Source organism: Eleutherodactylus coqui, chromosome 2, assembly GCF_035609145.1.
Source record: "Eleutherodactylus coqui strain aEleCoq1 chromosome 2, aEleCoq1.hap1, whole genome shotgun sequence".
Classification (NCBI taxonomy): Eukaryota; Metazoa; Chordata; class Amphibia; order Anura; family Eleutherodactylidae; genus Eleutherodactylus; species Eleutherodactylus coqui.
The window spans coordinates 324894712-324920905 of NC_089838.1; the positions used below are offsets into that span (position 1 = coordinate 324894712).

The 26194-nt window shown below is 40.4% G+C and overlaps 46 non-coding genes across 46 annotated transcripts; all 46 read left to right on the top strand.

Annotated features, from left to right (window-relative positions):
- The first annotated feature begins 453 nt into the window (after positions 1-453).
- On the top strand, positions 454-535 carry TRNAS-CGA (transfer RNA serine (anticodon CGA)). The gene has a single exon. It is a non-coding gene; the product is annotated as a tRNA-Ser (tRNA).
- Positions 536-773: 238 nt separating this feature from the next.
- On the top strand, positions 774-855 carry TRNAS-UGA (transfer RNA serine (anticodon UGA)). The gene has a single exon. It is a non-coding gene; the product is annotated as a tRNA-Ser (tRNA).
- Positions 856-1795: 940 nt separating this feature from the next.
- On the top strand, positions 1796-1877 carry TRNAS-UGA (transfer RNA serine (anticodon UGA)). Its single transcript has one exon. It is a non-coding gene; the product is annotated as a tRNA-Ser (tRNA).
- A 635-nt stretch (positions 1878-2512) lies between these two features.
- TRNAS-CGA (transfer RNA serine (anticodon CGA)) lies at positions 2513-2594 on the top strand. The gene has a single exon. It is a non-coding gene; the product is annotated as a tRNA-Ser (tRNA).
- A 238-nt stretch (positions 2595-2832) lies between these two features.
- Positions 2833-2914, top strand: TRNAS-UGA (transfer RNA serine (anticodon UGA)). Its single transcript has one exon. It is a non-coding gene; the product is annotated as a tRNA-Ser (tRNA).
- Positions 2915-3549: 635 nt separating this feature from the next.
- Positions 3550-3631, top strand: TRNAS-CGA (transfer RNA serine (anticodon CGA)). Its single transcript has one exon. It is a non-coding gene; the product is annotated as a tRNA-Ser (tRNA).
- A 238-nt stretch (positions 3632-3869) lies between these two features.
- Positions 3870-3951, top strand: TRNAS-UGA (transfer RNA serine (anticodon UGA)). The gene has a single exon. It is a non-coding gene; the product is annotated as a tRNA-Ser (tRNA).
- Positions 3952-4586: 635 nt separating this feature from the next.
- Positions 4587-4668, top strand: TRNAS-CGA (transfer RNA serine (anticodon CGA)). The gene has a single exon. It is a non-coding gene; the product is annotated as a tRNA-Ser (tRNA).
- Positions 4669-4906: 238 nt separating this feature from the next.
- Positions 4907-4988, top strand: TRNAS-UGA (transfer RNA serine (anticodon UGA)). The gene has a single exon. It is a non-coding gene; the product is annotated as a tRNA-Ser (tRNA).
- A 635-nt stretch (positions 4989-5623) lies between these two features.
- On the top strand, positions 5624-5705 carry TRNAS-CGA (transfer RNA serine (anticodon CGA)). The gene has a single exon. It is a non-coding gene; the product is annotated as a tRNA-Ser (tRNA).
- Positions 5706-5943: 238 nt separating this feature from the next.
- On the top strand, positions 5944-6025 carry TRNAS-UGA (transfer RNA serine (anticodon UGA)). The gene has a single exon. It is a non-coding gene; the product is annotated as a tRNA-Ser (tRNA).
- A 940-nt stretch (positions 6026-6965) lies between these two features.
- Positions 6966-7047, top strand: TRNAS-UGA (transfer RNA serine (anticodon UGA)). The gene has a single exon. It is a non-coding gene; the product is annotated as a tRNA-Ser (tRNA).
- A 635-nt stretch (positions 7048-7682) lies between these two features.
- Positions 7683-7764, top strand: TRNAS-CGA (transfer RNA serine (anticodon CGA)). Its single transcript has one exon. It is a non-coding gene; the product is annotated as a tRNA-Ser (tRNA).
- Positions 7765-8002: 238 nt separating this feature from the next.
- On the top strand, positions 8003-8084 carry TRNAS-UGA (transfer RNA serine (anticodon UGA)). The gene has a single exon. It is a non-coding gene; the product is annotated as a tRNA-Ser (tRNA).
- Positions 8085-8719: 635 nt separating this feature from the next.
- Positions 8720-8801, top strand: TRNAS-CGA (transfer RNA serine (anticodon CGA)). Its single transcript has one exon. It is a non-coding gene; the product is annotated as a tRNA-Ser (tRNA).
- Positions 8802-9039: 238 nt separating this feature from the next.
- TRNAS-UGA (transfer RNA serine (anticodon UGA)) lies at positions 9040-9121 on the top strand. Its single transcript has one exon. It is a non-coding gene; the product is annotated as a tRNA-Ser (tRNA).
- A 635-nt stretch (positions 9122-9756) lies between these two features.
- On the top strand, positions 9757-9838 carry TRNAS-CGA (transfer RNA serine (anticodon CGA)). The gene has a single exon. It is a non-coding gene; the product is annotated as a tRNA-Ser (tRNA).
- Positions 9839-10076: 238 nt separating this feature from the next.
- TRNAS-UGA (transfer RNA serine (anticodon UGA)) lies at positions 10077-10158 on the top strand. Its single transcript has one exon. It is a non-coding gene; the product is annotated as a tRNA-Ser (tRNA).
- Positions 10159-10793: 635 nt separating this feature from the next.
- On the top strand, positions 10794-10875 carry TRNAS-CGA (transfer RNA serine (anticodon CGA)). Its single transcript has one exon. It is a non-coding gene; the product is annotated as a tRNA-Ser (tRNA).
- Positions 10876-11113: 238 nt separating this feature from the next.
- On the top strand, positions 11114-11195 carry TRNAS-UGA (transfer RNA serine (anticodon UGA)). The gene has a single exon. It is a non-coding gene; the product is annotated as a tRNA-Ser (tRNA).
- Positions 11196-11830: 635 nt separating this feature from the next.
- TRNAS-CGA (transfer RNA serine (anticodon CGA)) lies at positions 11831-11912 on the top strand. Its single transcript has one exon. It is a non-coding gene; the product is annotated as a tRNA-Ser (tRNA).
- A 238-nt stretch (positions 11913-12150) lies between these two features.
- On the top strand, positions 12151-12232 carry TRNAS-UGA (transfer RNA serine (anticodon UGA)). The gene has a single exon. It is a non-coding gene; the product is annotated as a tRNA-Ser (tRNA).
- Positions 12233-13172: 940 nt separating this feature from the next.
- On the top strand, positions 13173-13254 carry TRNAS-UGA (transfer RNA serine (anticodon UGA)). The gene has a single exon. It is a non-coding gene; the product is annotated as a tRNA-Ser (tRNA).
- A 635-nt stretch (positions 13255-13889) lies between these two features.
- Positions 13890-13971, top strand: TRNAS-CGA (transfer RNA serine (anticodon CGA)). Its single transcript has one exon. It is a non-coding gene; the product is annotated as a tRNA-Ser (tRNA).
- Positions 13972-14209: 238 nt separating this feature from the next.
- TRNAS-UGA (transfer RNA serine (anticodon UGA)) lies at positions 14210-14291 on the top strand. The gene has a single exon. It is a non-coding gene; the product is annotated as a tRNA-Ser (tRNA).
- A 635-nt stretch (positions 14292-14926) lies between these two features.
- On the top strand, positions 14927-15008 carry TRNAS-CGA (transfer RNA serine (anticodon CGA)). The gene has a single exon. It is a non-coding gene; the product is annotated as a tRNA-Ser (tRNA).
- Positions 15009-15643: 635 nt separating this feature from the next.
- On the top strand, positions 15644-15725 carry TRNAL-CAA (transfer RNA leucine (anticodon CAA)). The gene has a single exon. It is a non-coding gene; the product is annotated as a tRNA-Leu (tRNA).
- Positions 15726-15963: 238 nt separating this feature from the next.
- TRNAS-UGA (transfer RNA serine (anticodon UGA)) lies at positions 15964-16045 on the top strand. The gene has a single exon. It is a non-coding gene; the product is annotated as a tRNA-Ser (tRNA).
- Positions 16046-16680: 635 nt separating this feature from the next.
- Positions 16681-16762, top strand: TRNAL-CAA (transfer RNA leucine (anticodon CAA)). Its single transcript has one exon. It is a non-coding gene; the product is annotated as a tRNA-Leu (tRNA).
- A 238-nt stretch (positions 16763-17000) lies between these two features.
- On the top strand, positions 17001-17082 carry TRNAS-UGA (transfer RNA serine (anticodon UGA)). Its single transcript has one exon. It is a non-coding gene; the product is annotated as a tRNA-Ser (tRNA).
- Positions 17083-17717: 635 nt separating this feature from the next.
- Positions 17718-17799, top strand: TRNAS-CGA (transfer RNA serine (anticodon CGA)). Its single transcript has one exon. It is a non-coding gene; the product is annotated as a tRNA-Ser (tRNA).
- A 635-nt stretch (positions 17800-18434) lies between these two features.
- On the top strand, positions 18435-18516 carry TRNAS-CGA (transfer RNA serine (anticodon CGA)). Its single transcript has one exon. It is a non-coding gene; the product is annotated as a tRNA-Ser (tRNA).
- Positions 18517-19151: 635 nt separating this feature from the next.
- Positions 19152-19233, top strand: TRNAS-CGA (transfer RNA serine (anticodon CGA)). Its single transcript has one exon. It is a non-coding gene; the product is annotated as a tRNA-Ser (tRNA).
- Positions 19234-19471: 238 nt separating this feature from the next.
- On the top strand, positions 19472-19553 carry TRNAS-UGA (transfer RNA serine (anticodon UGA)). The gene has a single exon. It is a non-coding gene; the product is annotated as a tRNA-Ser (tRNA).
- A 635-nt stretch (positions 19554-20188) lies between these two features.
- TRNAS-CGA (transfer RNA serine (anticodon CGA)) lies at positions 20189-20271 on the top strand. The gene has a single exon. It is a non-coding gene; the product is annotated as a tRNA-Ser (tRNA).
- A 238-nt stretch (positions 20272-20509) lies between these two features.
- Positions 20510-20591, top strand: TRNAS-UGA (transfer RNA serine (anticodon UGA)). Its single transcript has one exon. It is a non-coding gene; the product is annotated as a tRNA-Ser (tRNA).
- Positions 20592-21226: 635 nt separating this feature from the next.
- On the top strand, positions 21227-21309 carry TRNAS-CGA (transfer RNA serine (anticodon CGA)). Its single transcript has one exon. It is a non-coding gene; the product is annotated as a tRNA-Ser (tRNA).
- Positions 21310-21547: 238 nt separating this feature from the next.
- Positions 21548-21629, top strand: TRNAS-UGA (transfer RNA serine (anticodon UGA)). Its single transcript has one exon. It is a non-coding gene; the product is annotated as a tRNA-Ser (tRNA).
- Positions 21630-22264: 635 nt separating this feature from the next.
- TRNAS-CGA (transfer RNA serine (anticodon CGA)) lies at positions 22265-22346 on the top strand. Its single transcript has one exon. It is a non-coding gene; the product is annotated as a tRNA-Ser (tRNA).
- Positions 22347-22585: 239 nt separating this feature from the next.
- Positions 22586-22667, top strand: TRNAS-UGA (transfer RNA serine (anticodon UGA)). Its single transcript has one exon. It is a non-coding gene; the product is annotated as a tRNA-Ser (tRNA).
- Positions 22668-23302: 635 nt separating this feature from the next.
- Positions 23303-23385, top strand: TRNAS-CGA (transfer RNA serine (anticodon CGA)). The gene has a single exon. It is a non-coding gene; the product is annotated as a tRNA-Ser (tRNA).
- A 238-nt stretch (positions 23386-23623) lies between these two features.
- On the top strand, positions 23624-23705 carry TRNAS-UGA (transfer RNA serine (anticodon UGA)). The gene has a single exon. It is a non-coding gene; the product is annotated as a tRNA-Ser (tRNA).
- A 635-nt stretch (positions 23706-24340) lies between these two features.
- TRNAS-CGA (transfer RNA serine (anticodon CGA)) lies at positions 24341-24422 on the top strand. The gene has a single exon. It is a non-coding gene; the product is annotated as a tRNA-Ser (tRNA).
- A 239-nt stretch (positions 24423-24661) lies between these two features.
- On the top strand, positions 24662-24743 carry TRNAS-UGA (transfer RNA serine (anticodon UGA)). Its single transcript has one exon. It is a non-coding gene; the product is annotated as a tRNA-Ser (tRNA).
- A 635-nt stretch (positions 24744-25378) lies between these two features.
- On the top strand, positions 25379-25461 carry TRNAS-CGA (transfer RNA serine (anticodon CGA)). Its single transcript has one exon. It is a non-coding gene; the product is annotated as a tRNA-Ser (tRNA).
- Positions 25462-25699: 238 nt separating this feature from the next.
- On the top strand, positions 25700-25781 carry TRNAS-UGA (transfer RNA serine (anticodon UGA)). Its single transcript has one exon. It is a non-coding gene; the product is annotated as a tRNA-Ser (tRNA).
- Positions 25782-26194: the final 413 nt, after the last annotated feature.

Below are 26194 nucleotides of genomic sequence, written 5' to 3' on the forward strand. Positions count from 1 at the left end.
CAAGCGGTTTATCTTATTGATTTAAGTTTTTTTCATATCGTAGTGTCAATTGTTAAAAAAGTGCTTCTCCTTACTTCCCAAAGCCTTACTTCTTCTCATGAACCTCACACCACACCTGTCTCTGTCTGTAAAACAATAGCCTTAAGCAAGAGGCCTATCTCATGACCGTGTGTTGAAGAAAAGGTTAAGACACAGTTAGGGCTACTCCTGAGTTCAGAGACGTCGCTCAACTGTATTCTCCAAAACACACCTCATTAGTTTTCCAAAACCGTCCTCCTTCTCATGAACCTTACATCACACCTGTCTCTGTCTGTAAGTCAACAGTCATACGCAAGAGGACTTTCTCATGACTTTGTGTGGCAAAAAAGGGCTAGACACAATTAGGGCAGTGCTTTATTTCAATCTGTCCAACGATACTATCCAAAAGGCACCCGATGAGTGGAGATAAAATGGGCTGTGATGGCCGAGAGGTTAAGGCGTTGGACTCGAAATCCAATGGGGTCTCCCCGCATAGGTTCAAATCCTATTCACAGCGGAATGTTTAATACGCTCTGAGATAAGAGAAGTCCTTTCAGAGAAATAATTGCATGCGCTCTAAATTTAAAAGAGATTCCAAACCAAGGTCTAGCCAATGAAAACTAAAGTTTTAAGAATGGGGGGAAAAAAGTTTTGAAAGAAATCAAGCAGTTTATCCTACTGATTTGAACTTTTTTCATGTCAAACCCCCAAACCTGCTGTTTCCCCAAAAAATCCAACAAACAGGTGGAAATGCAGCTGTGATGGCCGAGTGGTTAAGGCGTTGGACTTGAAATCCAATGGGGTTTCCCCACACAGGTTCAAATCCTGTTCACAGCGGAATCTTTTATACGCCTTAAAGAGAAGTCAGAGAAATAATTGCATTCGCTCTAAATTAAAAGGACATTCGAAAGCTTTGACACATACACATTTTCAATGGAGACTATTATCTCTATAAAGATAAGGTTCGGACAATGAAAACTAAGATTTTAAGAGCGTTGGGAAAAAGCATTGATAGAAATCAAGCGGTTTATCTTATTGATTTAAGTTTTTTTCATATCGTAGTGTCAATTGTTAAAAAAGTGCTTCTCCTTACTTCCCAAAGCCTTACTTCTTCTCATGAACCTCACACCACACCTGTCTCTGTCTGTAAAACAATAGCCTTAAGCAAGAGGCCTATCTCATGACCGTGTGTTGAAGAAAAGGTTAAGACACAGTTAGGGCTACTCCTGAGTTCAGAGACGTCGCTCAACTGTATTCTCCAAAACACACCTCATTAGTTTTCCAAAACCGTCCTCCTTCTCATGAACCTTACATCACACCTGTCTCTGTCTGTAAGTCAACAGTCATACGCAAGAGGACTTTCTCATGACTTTGTGTGGCAAAAAAGGGCTAGACACAATTAGGGCAGTGCTTTATTTCAATCTGTCCAACGATACTATCCAAAAGGCACCCGATGAGTGGAGATAAAATGGGCTGTGATGGCCGAGAGGTTAAGGCGTTGGACTCGAAATCCAATGGGGTCTCCCCGCATTCACAGCGGAATGTTTAATACGCTCTGAGATAAGAGAAGTCCTTTCAGAGAAATAATTGCATGCGCTCTAAATTTAAAAGAGATTCCAAACCAAGGTCTAGCCAATGAAAACTAAAGTTTTAAGAATGGGGGGAAAAAAGTTTTGAAAGAAATCAAGCAGTTTATCCTACTGATTTGAACTTTTTTCATGTCAAACCCCCAAACCTGCTGTTTCCCCAAAAAATCCAACAAACAGGTGGAAATGCAGCTGTGATGGCCGAGTGGGTAAGGCGTTGGACTTGAAATCCAATGGGGTTTCCCCACACAGGTTCAAATCCTGTTCACAGCGGAATCTTTTATACGCCTTAAAGAGAAGTCAGAGAAATAATTGCATTCGCTCTAAATTAAAAGGACATTCGAAAGCTTTGACACATACACATTTTCAATGGAGACTATTATCTCTATAAAGATAAGGTTCGGACAATGAAAACTAAGATTTTAAGAGCGTTGGGAAAAAGCATTGATAGAAATCAAGCGGTTTATCTTATTGATTTAAGTTTTTTTCATATCGTAGTGTCAATTGTTAAAAAAGTGCTTCTCCTTACTTCCCAAAGCCTTACTTCTTCTCATGAACCTCACACCACACCTGTCTCTGTCTGTAAAACAATAGCCTTAAGCAAGAGGCCTATCTCATGACCGTGTGTTGAAGAAAAGGTTAAGACACAGTTAGGGCTACTCCTGAGTTCAGAGACGTCGCTCAACTGTATTCTCCAAAACACACCTCATTAGTTTTCCAAAACCGTCCTCCTTCTCATGAACCTTACATCACACCTGTCTCTGTCTGTAAGTCAACAGTCATACGCAAGAGGACTTTCTCATGACTTTGTGTGGCAAAAAAGGGCTAGACACAATTAGGGCAGTGCTTTATTTCAATCTGTCCAACGATACTATCCAAAAGGCACCCGATGAGTGGAGATAAAATGGGCTGTGATGGCCGAGAGGTTAAGGCGTTGGACTCGAAATCCAATGGGGTCTCCCCGCATAGGTTCAAATCCTATTCACAGCGGAATGTTTAATACGCTCTGAGATAAGAGAAGTCCTTTCAGAGAAATAATTGCATGCGCTCTAAATTTAAAAGAGATTCCAAACCAAGGTCTAGCCAATGAAAACTAAAGTTTTAAGAATGGGGGGAAAAAAGTTTTGAAAGAAATCAAGCAGTTTATCCTACTGATTTGAACTTTTTTCATGTCAAACCCCCAAACCTGCTGTTTCCCCAAAAAATCCAACAAACAGGTGGAAATGCAGCTGTGATGGCCGAGTGGTTAAGGCGTTGGACTTGAAATCCAATGGGGTTTCCCCACACAGGTTCAAATCCTGTTCACAGCGGAATCTTTTATACGCCTTAAAGAGAAGTCAGAGAAATAATTGCATTCGCTCTAAATTAAAAGGACATTCGAAAGCTTTGACACATACACATTTTCAATGGAGACTATTATCTCTATAAAGATAAGGTTCGGACAATGAAAACTAAGATTTTAAGAGCGTTGGGAAAAAGCATTGATAGAAATCAAGCGGTTTATCTTATTGATTTAAGTTTTTTTCATATCGTAGTGTCAATTGTTAAAAAAGTGCTTCTCCTTACTTCCCAAAGCCTTACTTCTTCTCATGAACCTCACACCACACCTGTCTCTGTCTGTAAAACAATAGCCTTAAGCAAGAGGCCTATCTCATGACCGTGTGTTGAAGAAAAGGTTAAGACACAGTTAGGGCTACTCCTGAGTTCAGAGACGTCGCTCAACTGTATTCTCCAAAACACACCTCATTAGTTTTCCAAAACCGTCCTCCTTCTCATGAACCTTACATCACACCTGTCTCTGTCTGTAAGTCAACAGTCATACGCAAGAGGACTTTCTCATGACTTTGTGTGGCAAAAAAGGGCTAGACACAATTAGGGCAGTGCTTTATTTCAATCTGTCCAACGATACTATCCAAAAGGCACCCGATGAGTGGAGATAAAATGGGCTGTGATGGCCGAGAGGTTAAGGCGTTGGACTCGAAATCCAATGGGGTCTCCCCGCATAGGTTCAAATCCTGTTCACAGCGGAATGTTTTATACGCTTTGAGAGAAGAGAAGTCCTTTCAGAGAAATAATTGCATGCGCTCTAAATTTAAAAGAGATTCCAAACCAAGGTCTAGCCAATGAAAACTAAAGTTTTAAGAATGGGGGAAAAAAAGTTTTGAAAGAAATCAAGCAGTTTATCCTACTGATTTGAACTTTTTTCATGTCAAACCCCCAAACCTGCTGTTTCCCCCAAAAATCCAACAAACAGGTGGAAATGCAGCTGTGATGGCCGAGTGGTTAAGGCGTTGGACTTGAAATCCAATGGGGTTTCCCCGCACAGGTTCAAATCCTGTTCACAGCGGAATCTTTTATACGCCTTAAAGAGAAGTCAGAGAAATAATTGCATTCGCTCTAAATTAAAAGGACATTCGAAAGCTTTGACACATACACATTTTCAATGGAGACTATTATCTCTATAAAGATAAGGTTCGGACAATGAAAACTAAGATTTTAAGAGCGTTGGGAAAAAGCATTGATAGAAATCAAGCGGTTTATCTTATTGATTTAAGTTTTTTTCATATCGTAGTGTCAATTGTTAAAAAAGTGCTTCTCCTTACTTCCCAAAGCCTTACTTCTTCTCATGAACCTCACACCACACCTGTCTCTGTCTGTAAAACAATAGCCTTAAGCAAGAGGCCTATCTCATGACCGTGTGTTGAAGAAAAGGTTAAGACACAGTTAGGGCTACTCCTGAGTTCAGAGACGTCGCTCAACTGTATTCTCCAAAACACACCTCATTAGTTTTCCAAAACCGTCCTCCTTCTCATGAACCTTACATCACACCTGTCTCTGTCTGTAAGTCAACAGTCATACGCAAGAGGACTTTCTCATGACTTTGTGTGGCAAAAAAGGGCTAGACACAATTAGGGCAGTGCTTTATTTCAATCTGTCCAACGATACTATCCAAAAGGCACCCGATGAGTGGAGATAAAATGGGCTGTGATGGCTGAGAGGTTAAGGCGTTGGACTCGAAATCCAATGGGGTCTCCCCGCATAGGTTCAAATCCTATTCACAGCGGAATGTTTAATACGCTCTGAGATAAGAGAAGTCCTTTCAGAGAAATAATTGCATGCGCTCTAAATTTAAAAGAGATTCCAAACCAAGGTCTAGCCAATGAAAACTAAAGTTTTAAGAATGGGGGGAAAAAAGTTTTGAAAGAAATCAAGCAGTTTATCCTACTGATTTGAACTTTTTTCATGTCAAACCCCCAAACCTGCTGTTTCCCCAAAAAATCCAACAAACAGGTGGAAATGCAGCTGTGATGGCCGAGTGGTTAAGGCGTTGGACTTGAAATCCAATGGGGTTTCCCCACACAGGTTCAAATCCTGTTCACAGCGGAATCTTTTATACGCCTTAAAGAGAAGTCAGAGAAATAATTGCATTCGCTCTAAATTAAAAGGACATTCGAAAGCTTTGACACATACATATTTTCAATGGAGACTATTATCTCTATAAAGATAAGGTTCGGACAATGAAAACTAAGATTTTAAGAGCGTTGGGAAAAAGCATTGATAGAAATCAAGCGGTTTATCTTATTGATTTAAGTTTTTTTCATATCGTAGTGTCAATTGTTAAAAAAGTGCTTCTCCTTACTTCCCAAAGCCTTACTTCTTCTCATGAACCTCACACCACACCTGTCTCTGTCTGTAAAACAATAGCCTTAAGCAAGAGGCCTATCTCATGACCGTGTGTTGAAGAAAAGGTTAAGACACAGTTAGGGCTACTCCTGAGTTCAGAGACGTCGCTCAACTGTATTCTCCAAAACACACCTCATTAGTTTTCCAAAACCGTCCTCCTTCTCATGAACCTTACATCACACCTGTCTCTGTCTGTAAGTCAACAGTCATACGCAAGAGGACTTTCTCATGACTTTGTGTGGCAAAAAAGGGCTAGACACAATTAGGGCAGTGCTTTATTTCAATCTGTCCAACGATACTATCCAAAAGGCACCCGATGAGTGGAGATAAAATGGGCTGTGATGGCCGAGAGGTTAAGGCGTTGGACTCGAAATCCAATGGGGTCTCCCCGCATAGGTTCAAATCCTATTCACAGCGGAATGTTTAATACGCTCTGAGATAAGAGAAGTCCTTTCAGAGAAATAATTGCATGCGCTCTAAATTTAAAAGAGATTCCAAACCAAGGTCTAGCCAATGAAAACTAAAGTTTTAAGAATGGGGGGAAAAAAGTTTTGAAAGAAATCAAGCAGTTTATCCTACTGATTTGAACTTTTTTCATGTCAAACCCCCAAACCTGCTGTTTCCCCAAAAAATCCAACAAACAGGTGGAAATGCAGCTGTGATGGCCGAGTGGTTAAGGCGTTGGACTTGAAATCCAATGGGGTTTCCCCACACAGGTTCAAATCCTGTTCACAGCGGAATCTTTTATACGCCTTAAAGAGAAGTCAGAGAAATAATTGCATTCGCTCTAAATTAAAAGGACATTCGAAAGCTTTGACACATACACATTTTCAATGGAGACTATTATCTCTATAAAGATAAGGTTCGGACAATGAAAACTAAGATTTTAAGAGCGTTGGGAAAAAGCATTGATAGAAATCAAGCGGTTTATCTTATTGATTTAAGTTTTTTTCATATCGTAGTGTCAATTGTTAAAAAAGTGCTTCTCCTTACTTCCCAAAGCCTTACTTCTTCTCATGAACCTCACACCACACCTGTCTCTGTCTGTAAAACAATAGCCTTAAGCAAGAGGCCTATCTCATGACCGTGTGTTGAAGAAAAGGTTAAGACACAGTTAGGGCTACTCCTGAGTTCAGAGACGTCGCTCAACTGTATTCTCCAAAACACACCTCATTAGTTTTCCAAAACCGTCCTCCTTCTCATGAACCTTACATCACACCTGTCTCTGTCTGTAAGTCAACAGTCATACGCAAGAGGACTTTCTCATGACTTTGTGTGGCAAAAAAGGGCTAGACACAATTAGGGCAGTGCTTTATTTCAATCTGTCCAACGATACTATCCAAAAGGCACCCGATGAGTGGAGATAAAATGGGCTGTGATGGCCGAGAGGTTAAGGCGTTGGACTCGAAATCCAATGGGGTCTCCCCGCATTCACAGCGGAATGTTTAATACGCTCTGAGATAAGAGAAGTCCTTTCAGAGAAATAATTGCATGCGCTCTAAATTTAAAAGAGATTCCAAACCAAGGTCTAGCCAATGAAAACTAAAGTTTTAAGAATGGGGGGAAAAAAGTTTTGAAAGAAATCAAGCAGTTTATCCTACTGATTTGAACTTTTTTCATGTCAAACCCCCAAACCTGCTGTTTCCCCAAAAAATCCAACAAACAGGTGGAAATGCAGCTGTGATGGCCGAGTGGGTAAGGCGTTGGACTTGAAATCCAATGGGGTTTCCCCACACAGGTTCAAATCCTGTTCACAGCGGAATCTTTTATACGCCTTAAAGAGAAGTCAGAGAAATAATTGCATTCGCTCTAAATTAAAAGGACATTCGAAAGCTTTGACACATACACATTTTCAATGGAGACTATTATCTCTATAAAGATAAGGTTCGGACAATGAAAACTAAGATTTTAAGAGCGTTGGGAAAAAGCATTGATAGAAATCAAGCGGTTTATCTTATTGATTTAAGTTTTTTTCATATCGTAGTGTCAATTGTTAAAAAAGTGCTTCTCCTTACTTCCCAAAGCCTTACTTCTTCTCATGAACCTCACACCACACCTGTCTCTGTCTGTAAAACAATAGCCTTAAGCAAGAGGCCTATCTCATGACCGTGTGTTGAAGAAAAGGTTAAGACACAGTTAGGGCTACTCCTGAGTTCAGAGACGTCGCTCAACTGTATTCTCCAAAACACACCTCATTAGTTTTCCAAAACCGTCCTCCTTCTCATGAACCTTACATCACACCTGTCTCTGTCTGTAAGTCAACAGTCATACGCAAGAGGACTTTCTCATGACTTTGTGTGGCAAAAAAGGGCTAGACACAATTAGGGCAGTGCTTTATTTCAATCTGTCCAACGATACTATCCAAAAGGCACCCGATGAGTGACGATAAAATGGGCTGTGATGGCCGAGAGGTTAAGGCGTTGGACTCGAAATCCAATGGGGTCTCCCCGCATAGGTTCAAATCCTATTCACAGCGGAATGTTTAATACGCTCTGAGATAAGAGAAGTCCTTTCAGAGAAATAATTGCATGCGCTCTAAATTTAAAAGAGATTCCAAACCAAGGTCTAGCCAATGAAAACTAAAGTTTTAAGAATGGGGGGAAAAAAGTTTTGAAAGAAATCAAGCAGTTTATCCTACTGATTTGAACTTTTTTCATGTCAAACCCCCAAACCTGCTGTTTCCCCAAAAAATCCAACAAACAGGTGGAAATGCAGCTGTGATGGCCGAGTGGTTAAGGCGTTGGACTTGAAATCCAATGGGGTTTCCCCACACAGGTTCAAATCCTGTTCACAGCGGAATCTTTTATACGCCTTAAAGAGAAGTCAGAGAAATAATTGCATTCGCTCTAAATTAAAAGGACATTCGAAAGCTTTGACACATACACATTTTCAATGGAGACTATTATCTCTATAAAGATAAGGTTCGGACAATGAAAACTAAGATTTTAAGAGCGTTGGGAAAAAGCATTGATAGAAATCAAGCGGTTTATCTTATTGATTTAAGTTTTTTTCATATCGTAGTGTCAATTGTTAAAAAAGTGCTTCTCCTTACTTCCCAAAGCCTTACTTCTTCTCATGAACCTCACACCACACCTGTCTCTGTCTGTAAAACAATAGCCTTAAGCAAGAGGCCTATCTCATGACCGTGTGTTGAAGAAAAGGTTAAGACACAGTTAGGGCTACTCCTGAGTTCAGAGACGTCGCTCAACTGTATTCTCCAAAACACACCTCATTAGTTTTCCAAAACCGTCCTCCTTCTCATGAACCTTACATCACACCTGTCTCTGTCTGTAAGTCAACAGTCATACGCAAGAGGACTTTCTCATGACTTTGTGTGGCAAAAAAGGGCTAGACACAATTAGGGCAGTGCTTTATTTCAATCTGTCCAACGATACTATCCAAAAGGCACCCGATGAGTGGAGATAAAATGGGCTGTGATGGCCGAGAGGTTAAGGCGTTGGACTCGAAATCCAATGGGGTCTCCCCGCATAGGTTCAAATCCTATTCACAGCGGAATGTTTAATACGCTCTGAGATAAGAGAAGTCCTTTCAGAGAAATAATTGCATGCGCTCTAAATTTAAAAGAGATTCCAAACCAAGGTCTAGCCAATGAAAACTAAAGTTTTAAGAATGGGGGGAAAAAAGTTTTGAAAGAAATCAAGCAGTTTATCCTACTGATTTGAACTTTTTTCATGTCAAACCCCCAAACCTGCTGTTTCCCCAAAAAATCCAACAAACAGGTGGAAATGCAGCTGTGATGGCCGAGTGGTTAAGGCGTTGGAATTGAAATCCAATGGGGTTTCCCCACACAGGTTCAAATCCTGTTCACAGCGGAATCTTTTATACGCCTTAAAGAGAAGTCAGAGAAATAATTGCATTCGCTCTAAATTAAAAGGACATTCGAAAGTTTTGACACATACACATTTTCAATGGAGACTATTATCTCTATAAAGATAAGGTTCGGACAATGAAAACTAAGATTTTAAGAGCGTTGGGAAAAAGCATTGATAGAAATCAAGCGGTTTATCTTATTGATTTAAGTTTTTTTCATATCGTAGTGTCAATTGTTAAAAAAGTGCTTCTCCTTACTTCCCAAAGCCTTACTTCTTCTCATGAACCTCACACCACACCTGTCTCTGTCTGTAAAACAATAGCCTTAAGCAAGAGGCCTATCTCATGACCGTGTGTTGAAGAAAAGGTTAAGACACAGTTAGGGCTACTCCTGAGTTCAGAGACGTCGCTCAACTGTATTCTCCAAAACACACCTCATTAGTTTTCCAAAACCGTCCTCCTTCTCATGAACCTTACATCACACCTGTCTCTGTCTGTAAGTCAACAGTCATACGCAAGAGGACTTTCTCATGACTTTGTGTGGCAAAAAAGGGCTAGACACAATTAGGGCAGTGCTTTATTTCAATCTGTCCAACGATACTATCCAAAAGGCACCCGATGAGTGGAGATAAAATGGGCTGTGATGGCCGAGAGGTTAAGGCGTTGGACTCGAAATCCAATGGGGTCTCCCCGCATAGGTTCAAATCCTATTCACAGCGGAATGTTTAATACGCTCTGAGATAAGAGAAGTCCTTTCAGAGAAATAATTGCATGCGCTCTAAATTTAAAAGAGATTCCAAACCAAGGTCTAGCCAATGAAAACTAAAGTTTTAAGAATGGGGGGAAAAAAGTTTTGAAAGAAATCAAGCAGTTTATCCTACTGATTTGAACTTTTTTCATGTCAAACCCCCAAACCTGCTGTTTCCCCAAAAAATCCAACAAACAGGTGGAAATGCAGCTGTGATGGCCGAGTGGTTAAGGCGTTGGACTTGAAATCCAATGGGGTTTCCCCACACAGGTTCAAATCCTGTTCACAGCGGAATCTTTTATACGCCTTAAAGAGAAGTCAGAGAAATAATTGCATTCGCTCTAAATTAAAAGGACATTCGAAAGCTTTGACACATACACATTTTCAATGGAGACTATTATCTCTATAAAGATAAGGTTCGGACAATGAAAACTAAGATTTTAAGAGCGTTGGGAAAAAGCATTGATAGAAATCAAGCGGTTTATCTTATTGATTTAAGTTTTTTTCATATCGTAGTGTCAATTGTTAAAAAAGTGCTTCTCCTTACTTCCCAAAGCCTTACTTCTTCTCATGAACCTCACACCACACCTGTCTCTGTCTGTAAAACAATAGCCTTAAGCAAGAGGCCTATCTCATGACCGTGTGTTGAAGAAAAGGTTAAGACACAGTTAGGGCTACTCCTGAGTTCAGAGACGTCGCTCAACTGTATTCTCCAAAACACACCTCATTAGTTTTCCAAAACCGTCCTCCTTCTCATGAACCTTACATCACACCTGTCTCTGTCTGTAAGTCAACAGTCATACGCAAGAGGACTTTCTCATGACTTTGTGTGGCAAAAAAGGGCTAGACACAATTAGGGCAGTGCTTTATTTCAATCTGTCCAACGATACTATCCAAAAGGCACCCGATGAGTGGAGATAAAATGGGCTGTGATGGCCGAGAGGTTAAGGCGTTGGACTCGAAATCCAATGGGGTCTCCCCGCATAGGTTCAAATCCTATTCACAGCGGAATGTTTAATACGCTCTGAGATAAGAGAAGTCCTTTCAGAGAAATAATTGCATGCGCTCTAAATTTAAAAGAGATTCCAAACCAAGGTCTAGCCAATGAAAACTAAAGTTTTAAGAATGGGGGGAAAAAAGTTTTGAAAGAAATCAAGCAGTTTATCCTACTGATTTGAACTTTTTTCATGTCAAACCCCCAAACCTGCTGTTTCCCCAAAAAATCCAACAAACAGGTGGAAATGCAGCTGTGATGGCCGAGTGGTTAAGGCGTTGGAATTGAAATCCAATGGGGTTTCCCCACACAGGTTCAAATCCTGTTCACAGCGGAATCTTTTATACGCCTTAAAGAGAAGTCAGAGAAATAATTGCATTCGCTCTAAATTAAAAGGACATTCGAAAGTTTTGACACATACACATTTTCAATGGAGACTATTATCTCTATAAAGATAAGGTTCGGACAATGAAAACTAAGATTTTAAGAGCGTTGGGAAAAAGCATTGATAGAAATCAAGCGGTTTATCTTATTGATTTAAGTTTTTTTCATATCGTAGTGTCAATTGTTAAAAAAGTGCTTCTCCTTACTTCCCAAAGCCTTACTTCTTCTCATGAACCTCACACCACACCTGTCTCTGTCTGTAAAACAATAGCCTTAAGCAAGAGGCCTATCTCATGACCGTGTGTTGAAGAAAAGGTTAAGACACAGTTAGGGCTACTCCTGAGTTCAGAGACGTCGCTCAACTGTATTCTCCAAAACACACCTCATTAGTTTTCCAAAACCGTCCTCCTTCTCATGAACCTTACATCACACCTGTCTCTGTCTGTAAGTCAACAGTCATACGCAAGAGGACTTTCTCATGACTTTGTGTGGCAAAAAAGGGCTAGACACAATTAGGGCAGTGCTTTATTTCAATCTGTCCAACGATACTATCCAAAAGGCACCCGATGAGTGGAGATAAAATGGGCTGTGATGGCCGAGAGGTTAAGGCGTTGGACTCGAAATCCAATGGGGTCTCCCCGCATAGGTTCAAATCCTATTCACAGCGGAATGTTTAATACGCTCTGAGATAAGAGAAGTCCTTTCAGAGAAATAATTGCATGCGCTCTAAATTTAAAAGAGATTCCAAACCAAGGTCTAGCCAATGAAAACTAAAGTTTTAAGAATGGGGGGAAAAAAGTTTTGAAAGAAATCAAGCAGTTTATCCTACTGATTTGAACTTTTTTCATGTCAAACCCCCAAACCTGCTGTTTCCCCAAAAAATCCAACAAACAGGTGGAAATGCAGCTGTGATGGCCGAGTGGTTAAGGCGTTGGACTTGAAATCCAATGGGGTTTCCCCACACAGGTTCAAATCCTGTTCACAGCGGAATCTTTTATACGCCTTAAAGAGAAGTCAGAGAAATAATTGCATTCGCTCTAAATTAAAAGGACATTCGAAAGCTTTGACACATACACATTTTCAATGGAGACTATTATCTCTATAAAGATAAGGTTCGGACAATGAAAACTAAGATTTTAAGAGCGTTGGGAAAAAGCATTGATAGAAATCAAGCGGTTTATCTTATTGATTTAAGTTTTTTTCATATCGTAGTGTCAATTGTTAAAAAAGTGCTTCTCCTTACTTCCCAAAGCCTTACTTCTTCTCATGAACCTCACACCACACCTGTCTCTGTCTGTAAAACAATAGCCTTAAGCAAGAGGCCTATCTCATGACCGTGTGTTGAAGAAAAGGTTAAGACACAGTTAGGGCTACTCCTGAGTTCAGAGACGTCGCTCAACTGTATTCTCCAAAACACACCTCATTAGTTTTCCAAAACCGTCCTCCTTCTCATGAACCTTACATCACACCTGTCTCTGTCTGTAAGTCAACAGTCATACGCAAGAGGACTTTCTCATGACTTTGTGTGGCAAAAAAGGGCTAGACACAATTAGGGCAGTGCTTTATTTCAATCTGTCCAACGATACTATCCAAAAGGCACCCGATGAGTGGAGATAAAATGGGCTGTGATGGCCGAGAGGTTAAGGCGTTGGACTCGAAATCCAATGGGGTCTCCCCGCATTCACAGCGGAATGTTTAATACGCTCTGAGATAAGAGAAGTCCTTTCAGAGAAATAATTGCATGCGCTCTAAATTTAAAAGAGATTCCAAACCAAGGTCTAGCCAATGAAAACTAAAGTTTTAAGAATGGGGGGAAAAAAGTTTTGAAAGAAATCAAGCAGTTTATCCTACTGATTTGAACTTTTTTCATGTCAAACCCCCAAACCTGCTGTTTCCCCAAAAAATCCAACAAACAGGTGGAAATGCAGCTGTGATGGCCGAGTGGTTAAGGCGTTGGACTTGAAATCCAATGGGGTTTCCCCACACAGGTTCAAATCCTGTTCACAGCGGAATCTTTTATACGCCTTAAAGAGAAGTCAGAGAAATAATTGCATTCGCTCTAAATTAAAAGGACATTCGAAAGCTTTGACACATACACATTTTCAATGGAGACTATTATCTCTATAAAGATAAGGTTCGGACAATGAAAACTAAGATTTTAAGAGCGTTGGGAAAAAGCATTGATAGAAATCAAGCGGTTTATCTTATTGATTTAAGTTTTTTTCATATCGTAGTGTCAATTGTTAAAAAAGTGCTTCTCCTTACTTCCCAAAGCCTTACTTCTTCTCATGAACCTCACACCACACCTGTCTCTGTCTGTAAAACAATAGCCTTAAGCAAGAGGCCTATCTCATGACCGTGTGTTGAAGAAAAGGTTAAGACACAGTTAGGGCTACTCCTGAGTTCAGAGACGTCGCTCAACTGTATTCTCCAAAACACACCTCATTAGTTTTCCAAAACCGTCCTCCTTCTCATGAACCTTACATCACACCTGTCTCTGTCTGTAAGTCAACAGTCATACGCAAGAGGACTTTCTCATGACTTTGTGTGGCAAAAAAGGGCTAGACACAATTAGGGCAGTGCTTTATTTCAATCTGTCCAACGATACTATCCAAAAGGCACCCGATGAGTGGAGATAAAATGGGCTGTGATGGCCGAGAGGTTAAGGCGTTGGACTCGAAATCCAATGGGGTCTCCCCGCATAGGTTCAAATCCTATTCACAGCGGAATGTTTAATACGCTCTGAGATAAGAGAAGTCCTTTCAGAGAAATAATTGCATGCGCTCTAAATTTAAAAGAGATTCCAAACCAAGGTCTAGCCAATGAAAACTAAAGTTTTAAGAATGGGGGGAAAAAAGTTTTGAAAGAAATCAAGCAGTTTATCCTACTGATTTGAACTTTTTTCATGTCAAACCCCCAAACCTGCTGTTTCCCCAAAAAATCCAACAAACAGGTGGAAATGCAGCTGTGATGGCCGAGTGGTTAAGGCGTTGGACTTGAAATCCAATGGGGTTTCCCCACACAGGTTCAAATCCTGTTCACAGCGGAATCTTTTATACGCCTTAAAGAGAAGTCAGAGAAATAATTGCATTCGCTCTAAATTAAAAGGACATTCGAAAGCTTTGACACATACACATTTTCAATGGAGACTATTATCTCTATAAAGATAAGGTTCGGACAATGAAAACTAAGATTTTAAGAGCGTTGGGAAAAAGCATTGATAGAAATCAAGCGGTTTATCTTATTGATTTAAGTTTTTTTCATATCGTAGTGTCAATTGTTAAAAAAGTGCTTCTCCTTACTTCCCAAAGCCTTACTTCTTCTCATGAACCTCACACCACACCTGTCTCTGTCTGTAAAACAATAGCCTTAAGCAAGAGGCCTATCTCATGACCGTGTGTTGAAGAAAAGGTTAAGACACAGTTAGGGCTACTCCTGAGTTCAGAGACGTCGCTCAACTGTATTCTCCAAAACACACCTCATTAGTTTTCCAAAACCGTCCTCCTTCTCATGAACCTTACATCACACCTGTCTCTGTCTGTAAGTCAACAGTCATACGCAAGAGGACTTTCTCATGACTTTGTGTGGCAAAAAAGGGCTAGACACAATTAGGGCAGTGCTTTATTTCAATCTGTCCAACGATACTATCCAAAAGGCACCCGATGAGTGGAGATAAAATGGGCTGTGATGGCCGAGAGGTTAAGGTGTTGGACTCGAAATCCAATGGGGTCTCCCCGCATAGGTTCAAATCCTATTCACAGCGGAATGTTTAATACGCCTTAAAGAGAAGTCAGAGAAATAATTGCATTCGCTCTAAATTAAAAGGACATTCGAAAGCTTTGACACATACACATTTTCAATGGAGACTATTATCTCTATAAAGATAAGGTTCGGACAATGAAAACTAAGATTTTAAGAGCGTTGGGAAAAAGCATTGATAGAAATCAAGCGGTTTATCTTATTGATTTAAGTTTTTTTCATATCGTAGTGTCAATTGTTAAAAAAGTGCTTCTCTTTACTTCCCAAAGCCTTACTTCTTCTCATGAACCTCACACCACACCTGTCTCTGTCTGTAAAACAATAGCCTTAAGCAAGAGGCCTATCTCATGACCGTGTGTTGAAGAAAAGGTTAAGACACAGTTAGGGCTACTCCTGAGTTCAGAGACGTCGCTCAACTGTATTCTCCAAAACACACCTCATTAGTTTTCCAAAACCGTCCTCCTTCTCATGAACCTTACATCACACCTGTCTCTGTCTGTAAGTCAACAGTCATACGCAAGAGGACTTCCTCATGACTTTGTGTGGCAAAAAAGGGCTAGACACAATTAGGGCAGTGCTTTATTTCAATCTGTCCAACGATACTATCCAAAAGGCACCCGATGAGTGGAGATAAAATGGGCTGTGATGGCCGAGAGGTTAAGGCGTTGGACTCAAAATCCAATGGGGTCTCCCCGCATAGGTTCAAATCCTATTCACAGCGGAATGTTTAATACGCTCTGAGATAAGAGAAGTCCTTTCAGAGAAATAATTGCATGCGCTCTAAATTTAAAAGAGATTCCAAACCAAGGTCTAGCCAATGAAAACTAAAGTTTTAAGAATGGGGGGAAAAAAGTTTTGAAAGAAATCAAGCAGTTTATCCTACTGATTTGAACTTTTTTCATGTCAAACCCCCAAACCTGCTGTTTCCCCAAAAAATCCAACAAACAGGTGGAAATGCAGCTGTGATGGCCGAGTGGTTAAGGCGTTGGACTTGAAATCCAATGGGGTTTCCCCACACAGGTTCAAATCCTGTTCACAGCGGAATCTTTTATACGCCTTAAAGAGAAGTCAGAGAAATAATTGCATTCGCTCTAAATTAAAAGGACATTCGAAAGCTTTGACACATACACATTTTCAATGGAGACTATTATCTCTATAAAGATAAGGTTCGGACAATGAAAACTAAGATTTTAAGAGCGTTGGGAAAAAGCATTGATAGAAATCAAGCGGTTTATCTTATTGATTTAAGTTTTTTTCATATCGTAGTGTCAATTGTTAAAAAAGTGCTTCTCCTTACTTCCCAAAGCCTTACTTCTTCTCATGAACCTCACACCACACCTGTCTCTGTCTGTAAAACAATAGCCTTAAGCAAGAGGCCTATCTCATGACCGTGTGTTGAAGAAAAGGTTAAGACACAGTTAGGGCTACTCCTGAGTTCAGAGACGTCGCTCAACTGTATTCTCCAAAACACACCTCATTAGTTTTCCAAAACCGTCCTCCTTCTCATGAACCTTACATCACACCTGTCTCTGTCTGTAAGTCAACAGTCATACGCAAGAGGACTTCCTCATGACTTTGTGTGGCAAAAAAGGGCTAGACACAATTAGGGCAGTGCTTTATTTCAATCTGTCCAACGATACTATCCAAAAGGCACCCGATGAGTGGAGATAAAATGGGCTGTGATGGCCGAGAGGTTAAGGCGTTGGACTCAAAATCCAATGGGGTCTCCCCGCATAGGTTCAAATCCTATTCACAGCGGAATGTTTAATACGCTCTGAGATAAGAGAAGTCCTTTCAGAGAAATAATTGCATGCGCTCTAAATTTAAAAGAGATTCCAAACCAAGGTCTAGCCAATGAAAACTAAAGTTTTAAGAATGGGGGGAAAAAAGTTTTGAAAGAAATCAAGCAGTTTATCCTACTGATTTGAACTTTTTTCATGTCAAACCCCCAAACCTGCTGTTTCCCCAAAAAATCCAACAAACAGGTGGAAATGCAGCTGTGATGGCCGAGTGGTTAAGGCGTTGGACTTGAAATCCAATGGGGTTTCCCCACACAGGTTCAAATCCTGTTCACAGCGGAATCTTTTATACGCCTTAAAGAGAAGTCAGAGAAATAATTGCATTCGCTCTAAATTAAAAGGACATTCGAAAGCTTTGACACATACACATTTTCAATGGAGACTATTATCTCTATAAAGATAAGGTTCGGACAATGAAAACTAAGATTTTAAGAGCGTTGGGAAAAAGCATTGATAGAAATCAAGCGGTTTATCTTATTGATTTAAGTTTTTTTCATATCGTAGTGTCAATTGTTAAAAAAGTGCTTCTCCTTACTTCCCAAAGCCTTACTTCTTCTCATGAACCTCACACCACACCTGTCTCTGTCTGTAAAACAATAGCCTTAAGCAAGAGGCCTATCTCATGACCGTGTGTTGAAGAAAAGGTTAAGACACAGTTAGGGCTACTCCTGAGTTCAGAGACGTCGCTCAACTGTATTCTCCAAAACACACCTCATTAGTTTTCCAAAACCGTCCTCCTTCTCATGAACCTTACATCACACCTGTCTCTGTCTGTAAGTCAACAGTCATACGCAAGAGGACTTTCTCATGACTTTGTGTGGCAAAAAAGGGCTAGACACAATTAGGGCAGTGCTTTAATTCAATCTGTCCAACGATACTATCCAAAAGGCACCCGATGAGTGGAGATAAAATGGGCTGTGATGGCCGAGAGGTTAAGGCGTTGGACTCGAAATCCAATGGGGTCTCCCCGCATAGGTTCAAATCCTATTCACAGCGGAATGTTTAATACGCCTTAAAGAGAAGTCAGAGAAATAATTGCATTCGCTCTAAATTAAAAGGACATTCGAAAGCTTTGACACATACACATTTTCAATGGAGACTATTATCTCTATAAAGATAAGGTTCGGACAATGAAAACTAAGATTTTAAGAGCGTTGGGAAAAAGCATTGATAGAAATCAAGCGGTTTATCTTATTGATTTAAGTTTTTTTCATATCGTAGTGTCAATTGTTAAAAAAGTGCTTCTCCTTACTTCCCAAAGCCTTACTTCTTCTCATGAACCTCACACCACACCTGTCTCTGTCTGTAAAACAATAGCCTTAAGCAAGAGGCCTATCTCATGACCGTGTGTTGAAGAAAAGGTTAAGACACAGTTAGGGCTACTCCTGAGTTCAGAGACGTCGCTCAACTGTATTCTCCAAAACACACCTCATTAGTTTTCCAAAACCGTCCTCCTTCTCATGAACCTTACATCACACCTGTCTCTGTCTGTAAGTCAACAGTCATACGCAAGAGGACTTTCTCATGACTTTGTGTGGCAAAAAAGGGCTAGACACAATTAGGGCAGTGCTTTATTTCAATCTGTCCAACGATACTATCCAAAAGGCACCCGATGAGTGGAGATAAAATGGGCTGTGATGGCCGAGAGGTTAAGGCGTTGGACTCGAAATCCAATGGGGTTTCCCCGCACAGGTTTAAATCCTGTTCACAGCGGAATCTTTTATACGCCTTAAAGAGAAGTCAGAGAAATAATTGCATTCGCTCTAAATTAAAAGGACATTCGAAAGCTTTGACACATACACATTTTCAATGGAGACTATTATTTCTATAAAGATAAGGTTCGGACAATGAAAACTAAGATTTTAAGAGCGTTGGGAAAAAGCATTGATAGAAATCAAGCGGTTTATCTTATTGATTTAAGTTTTTTTCATATCGTAGTGTCAATTGTTAAAAAAGTGCTTCTCCTTACTTCCCAAAGCCTTACTTCTTCTCATGAACCTCACACCACACCTGTCTCTGTCTGTAAAACAATAGCCTTAAGCAAGAGGCCTATCTCATGACCGTGTGTTGAAGAAAAGGTTAAGACACAGTTAGGGCTACTCCTGAGTTCAGAGACGTCGCTCAACTGTATTCTCCAAAACACACCTCATTAGTTTTCCAAAACCGTCCTCCTTCTCATGAACCTTACATCACACCTGTCTCTGTCTGTAAGTCAACAGTCATACGCAAGAGGACTTTCTCATGACTTTGTGTGGCAAAAAAGGGCTAGACACACTTAGGGCAGTGCTTTATTTCAATCTGTCCAACGATACTATCCAAAAGGCACCCGATGAGTGGAGATAAAATGGGCTGTGATGGCCGAGAGGTTAAGGCGTTGGACTCGAAATCCAATGGGGTCTCCCCGCATAGGTTCAAATCCTGTTCACAGCGGAGTGTTTTATATGTTCTGAGAGAAGAGAAGTCCTTTCAGAGAAATAATTGCATGCGCTCTAAATTTAAAAGAGATTCCAAACCAAGGTCTAGCCACTGAAAACTCAAGTTTTAACAATGGGGGGAAAAAAGTTTTGAAAGAAATCAAGCAGTTTATCCTACTGATTTGAACTTTTTTCATGTCAAACCCCCAAACCTGCTGTTTCCCCCAAAAATCCAACAAACAGGTGGAAATGCAGCTGTGATGGCCGAGTGGTTAAGGCGTTGGACTTGAAATCCAATGGGGTTTCCCTGCACAGGTTCAAATCCTGTTCACAGCGGAATCTTTTATATGCCTTAAAGAGAAGTAAGAGAAATAATTGCATTCGGTCTAAATTAAAAGGACATTCGAAAGCTTTGACACATACACATTTTCAATGGAGACTATTATTTCTATAAAGATAAGGTTCGGACAATGAAAACTAAGATTTTAAGAGCGTTGGGAAAAAGCATTGATAGAAATCAAGCGGTTTATCTTATTGATTTAAGTTTTTTTCATATCGTAGTGTCAATTGTTAAAAAAGTGCTTCTCCTTACTTCCCAAAGCCTTACTTCTTCTCATGAACCTCACACCACACCTGTCTCTGTCTGTAAAACAATAGCCTTAAGCAAGAGGCCTATCTCATGACCGTGTGTTGAAGAAAAGGTTAAGACACAGTTAGGGCTACTCCTGAGTTCAGAGACGTCGCTCAACTGTATTCTCCAAAACACACCTCATTAGTTTTCCAAAACCGTCCTCCTTCTCATGAACCTTACATCACACCTGTCTCTGTCTGTAAGTCAACAGTCATACGCAAGAGGACTTTCTCATGACTTTGTGTGGCAAAAAAGGGCTAGACACACTTAGGGCAGTGCTTTATTTCAATCTGTCCAACGATACTATCCAAAAGGCACCCGATGAGTGGAGATAAAATGGGCTGTGATGGCCGAGAGGTTAAGGCGTTGGACTCGAAATCCAATGGGGTCTCCCCGCATAGGTTCACAATCCTGTTCACAGCGGAATGTTTTATACGCTCTGAGAGAAGAGAAGTCCTTTCAGAGAAATAATTGCATGTGCTCTAAATTTAAAAGAGATTCCAAACCAAGGTCTAGCTAATGAAAACTAAAGTTTTAAGAATGGGGGGAAAAAAGTTTTGAAAGAAATCAAGCAGTTTATCCTACTGATTTGAACTTTTTTCATGTCAAACCCCCAAACCTGCTGTTTCCCCCAAAAATCCAACAAACAGGTGGAAATGCAGCTGTGATGGCCGAGTGGTTAAGGCGTTGGACTTGAAATCCAATGGGGTTTCCCCGCACAGGTTCAAATCCTGTTCACAGCGGAATCTTTTATACGCCTTAAAGAGAAGTCAGAGAAATAATTGCATTCGCTCTAAATTAAAAGGACATTCGAAAGCTTTGACACATACACATTTTCAATGGAGACTATTATTTCTATAAAGATAAGGTTCGGACAATGAAAACTAAGATTTTAAGAGCGTTGGGAAAAAGCATTGATAGAAATCAAGCGGTTTATCTTATTGATTTAAGTTTTTTTCATATCGTAGTGTCAATTGTTAAAAAAGTGCTTCTCCTTACTTCCCAAAGCCTTACTTCTTCTCATGAACCTCACACCACACCTGTCTCTGTCTGTAAAACAATAGCCTTAAGCAAGAGGCCTATCTCATGACCGTGTGTTGAAGAAAAGGTTAAGACACAGTTAGGGCTACTCCTGAGTTCAGAGACGTCGCTCAACTGTATTCTCCAAAACACACCTCATTAGTTTTCCAAAACCGTCCTCCTTCTCATGAACCTTACATCACACCTGTCTCTGTCTGTAAGTCAACAGTCATACGCAAGAGGACTTTCTCATGACTTTGTGTGGCAAAAAAGGGCTAGACACACTTAGGGCAGTGCTTTATTTCAATCTGTCCAACGATACTATCCAAAAGGCACCCGATGAGTGGAGATAAAATGGGCTGTGATGGCCGAGAGGTTAAGGCGTTGGATTCGAAATCCAATGGGGTCTCCCCGCATAGGTTCACAATCCTGTTCACAGCGGAATGTTTTATACGCTCTGAGAGAAGAGAAGTCCTTTCAGAGAAATAATTGCATGCGCTCTAAATTTAAAAGAGATTCCAAACCAAGGTCTAGCCAATGAAAACTAAAGTTTCAAGAATGGGGGGAAAAAAGTTTTGAAAGAAATCAAGCAGTTTATCCTACTGATTTGAACTTTTTTCATGTCAAACCCCCAAACCTGCTGTTTCCCCAAAAAATCCAACAAACAGGTGGAAATGCAGCTGTGATGGCCGAGTGGTTAAGGCGTTGGACTTGAAATCCAATGGGGTTTCTCCGCACAGGTTCAAATCCTGTTCACAGCGGAATCTTTTATACGCCTTAAAGAGAAGTCAGAGAAATAATTGCATTCGCTCTAAATTAAAAGGACATTCGAAAGCTTTGACACATACACATTTTCAATGGAGACTATTATCTCTATAAAGATAAGGTTCGGACAATGAAAACTAAGATTTTAAGAGCGTTGGGAAAAAGCATTGATAGAAATCAAGCGGTTTATCTTATTGATTTAAGTTTTTTTCATATCGTAGTGTCAATTGTTAAAAAAGTGCTTCTCCTTACTTCCCAAAGCCTTACTTCTTCTCATGAACCTCTCACCACACCTGTCTCTGTCTGTAAAACAATAGCCTTAAGCAAGAGGCCTATCTCATGACCGTGTGTTGAAGAAAAGGTTAAGACACAGTTAGGGCTACTCCTGAGTTCAGAGACGTCGCTCAACTGTATTCTCCAAAACACACCTCATTAGTTTTCCAAAACCGTCCTCCTTCTCATGAACCTTACATCACACCTGTCTCTGTCTGTAAGTCAACAGTCATACGCAAGAGGACTTTCTCATGACTTTGTGTGGCAAAAAAGGGCTAGACACAATTAGGGCAGTGCTTTATTTCAATCTGTCCAACGATACTATCCAAAAGGCACCCGATGAGTGGAGATAAAATGGGCTGTGATGGCCGAGAGGTTAAGGCGTTGGACTCGAAATCCAATGGGGTCTCCCCGCATAGGTTCAAATCCTGTTCACAGCGGAGTGTTTTATATGTTCTGAGAGAAGAGAAGTCCTTTCAGAGAAATAATTGCATGCGCTCTAAATTTAAAAGAGATTCCAAACCAAGGTCTAGCCACTGAAAACTCAAGTTTTAACAATGGGGGGAAAAAAGTTTTGAAAGAAATCAAGCAGTTTATCCTACTGATTTGAACTTTTTTCATGTCAAACCCCCAAACCTGCTGTTTCCCCCCAAAAATCCAACAAACAGGTGGAAATGCAGCTGTGATGGCCGAGTGGTTAAGGCGTTGGACTTGAAATCCAATGGGGTTTCCCTGCACAGGTTCAAATCCTGTTCACAGCGGAATCTTTTATATGCCTTAAAGAGAAGTAAGAGAAATAATTGCATTCGGTCTAAATTAAAAGGACATTCGAAAGCTTTGACACATACACATTTTCAATGGAGACTATTATTTCTATAAAGATAAGGTTCGGACAATGAAAACTAAGATTTTAAGAGCGTTGGGAAAAAGCATTGATAGAAATCAAGCGGTTTATCTTATTGATTTAAGTTTTTTTCATATCGTAGTGTCAATTGTTAAAAAAGTGCTTCTCCTTACTTCCCAAAGCCTTACTTCTTCTCATGAACCTCACACCACACCTGTCTCTGTCTGTAAAACAATAGCCTTAAGCAAGAGGCCTATCTCATGACCGTGTGTTGAAGAAAAGGTTAAGACACAGTTAGGGCTACTCCTGAGTTCAGAGACGTCGCTCAACTGTATTCTCCAAAACACACCTCATTAGTTTTCCAAAACCGTCCTCCTTCTCATGAACCTTACATCACACCTGTCTCTGTCTGTAAGTCAACAGTCATACGCAAGAGGACTTTCTCATGACTTTGTGTGGCAAAAAAGGGCTAGACACACTTAGGGCAGTGCTTTATTTCAATCTGTCCAACGATACTATCCAAAAGGCACCCGATGAGTGGAGATAAAATGGGCTGTGATGGCCGAGAGGTTAAGGCGTTGGACTCGAAATCCAATGGGGTCTCCCCGCATAGGTTCACAATCCTGTTCACAGCGGAATGTTTTATACGCTCTGAGAGAAGAGAAGTCCTTTCAGAGAAATAATTGCATGTGCTCTAAATTTAAAAGAGATTCCAAACCAAGGTCTAGCTAATGAAAACTAAAGTTTTAAGAATGGGGGGAAAAAAGTTTTGAAAGAAATCAAGCAGTTTATCCTACTGATTTGAACTTTTTTCATGTCAAACCCCCAAACCTGCTGTTTCCCCCAAAAATCCAACAAACAGGTGGAAATGCAGCTGTGATGGCCGAGTGGTTAAGGCGTTGGACTTGAAATCCAATGGGGTTTCCCCGCACAGGTTCAAATCCTGTTCACAGCGGAATCTTTTATACGCCTTAAAGAGAAGTCAGAGAAATAATTGCATTCGCTCTAAATTAAAAGGACATTCGAAAGCTTTGACACATACACATTTTCAATGGAGACTATTATTTCTATAAAGATAAGGTTCGGACAATGAAAACTAAGATTTTAAGAGCGTTGGGAAAAAGCATTGATAGAAATCAAGCGGTTTATCTTATTGATTTAAGTTTTTTTCATATCGTAGTGTCAATTGTTAAAAAAGTGCTTCTCCTTACTTCCCAAAGCCTTACTTCTTCTCATGAACCTCACACCACACCTGTCTCTGTCTGTAAAACAATAGCCTTAAGCAAGAGGCCTATCTCATGACCGTGTGTTGAAGAAAAGGTTAAGACACAGTTAGGGCTACTCCTGAGTTCAGAGACGTCGCTCAACTGTATTCTCCAAAACACACCTCATTAGTTTTCCAAAACCGTCCTCCTTCTCATGAACCTTACATCACACCTGTCTCTGTCTGTAAGTCAACAGTCATACGCAAGAGGACTTTCTCATGACTTTGTGTGGCAAAAAAGGGCTAGACACACTTAGGGCAGTGCTTTATTTCAATCTGTCCAACGATACTATCCAAAAGGCACCCGATGAGTGGAGATAAAATGGGCTGTGATGGCCGAGAGGTTAAGGCGTTGGACTCGAAATCCAATGGGGTCTCCCCGCATAGGTTCAAATCCTGTTCACAGCGGAGTGTTTTATATGTTCTGAGAGAAGAGAAGTCCTTTCAGAGAAATAATTGCATGCGCTCTAAATTTAAAAGAGATTCCAAACCAAGGTCTAGCCACTGAAAACTCAAGTTTTAACAATGGGGGGAAAAAAAGTTTTGAAAGAAATCAAGCAGTTTATCCTACTGATTTGAACTTTTTTCATGTCAAACCCCCAAACCTGCTGTTTCCCCCAAAAATCCAACAAACAGGTGGAAATGCAGCTGTGATGGCCGAGTGGTTAAGGCGTTGGACTTGAAATCCAATGGGGTTTCCCTGCACAGGTTCAAATCCTGTTCACAGCGGAATCTTTTATATGCCTTAAAGAGAAGTAAGAGAAATAATTGCATTCGGTCTAAATTAAAAGGACATTCGAAAGCTTTGACACATACACATTTTCAATGGAGACTATTATTTCTATAAAGATAAGGTTCGGACAATGAAAACTAAGATTTTAAGAGCGTTGGGAAAAAGCATTGATAGAAATCAAGCGGTTTATCTTATTGATTTAAGTTTTTTTCATATCGTAGTGTCAATTGTTAAAAAAGTGCTTCTCCTTACTTCCCAAAGCCTTACTTCTTCTCATGAACCTCACACCACACCTGTCTCTGTCTGTAAAACAATAGCCTTAAGCAAGAGGCCTATCTCATGACCGTGTGTTGAAGAAAAGGTTAAGACACAGTTAGGGCTACTCCTGAGTTCAGAGACGTCGCTCAACTGTATTCTCCAAAACACACCTCATTAGTTTTCCAAAACCGTCCTCCTTCTCATGAACCTTACATCACACCTGTCTCTGTCTGTAAGTCAACAGTCATACGCAAGAGGACTTTCTCATGACTTTGTGTGGCAAAAAAGGGCTAGACACACTTAGGGCAGTGCTTTATTTCAATCTGTCCAACGATACTATCCAAAAGGCACCCGATGAGTGGAGATAAAATGGGCTGTGATGGCCGAGAGGTTAAGGCGTTGGACTCGAAATCCAATGGGGTCTCCCCGCATAGGTTCACAATCCTGTTCACAGCGGAATGTTTTATACGCTCTGAGAGAAGAGAAGTCCTTTCAGAGAAATAATTGCATGTGCTCTAAATTTAAAAGAGATTCCAAACCAAGGTCTAGCTAATGAAAACTAAAGTTTTAAGAATGGGGGGAAAAAAGTTTTGAAAGAAATCAAGCAGTTTATCCTACTGATTTGAACTTTTTTCATGTCAAACCCCCAAACCTGCTGTTTCCCCCAAAAATCCAACAAACAGGTGGAAATGCAGCTGTGATGGCCGAGTGGTTAAGGCGTTGGACTTGAAATCCAATGGGGTTTCCCCGCACAGGTTCAAATCCTGTTCACAGCGGAATCTTTTATACGCCTTAAAGAGAAGTCAGAGAAATAATTGCATTCGCTCTAAATTAAAAGGACATTCGAAAGCTTTGACACATACACATTTTCAATGGAGACTATTATTTCTATAAAGATAAGGTTCGGACAATGAAAACTAAGATTTTAAGAGCGTTGGGAAAAAGCATTGATAGAAATCAAGCGGTTTATCTTATTGATTTAAGTTTTTTTCATATCGTAGTGTCAATTGTTAAAAAAGTGCTTCTCCTTACTTCCCAAAGCCTTACTTCTTCTCATGAACCTCACACCACACCTGTCTCTGTCTGTAAAACAATAGCCTTAAGCAAGAGGCCTATCTCATGACCGTGTGTTGAAGAAAAGGTTAAGACACAGTTAGGGCTACTCCTGAGTTCAGAGACGTCGCTCAAC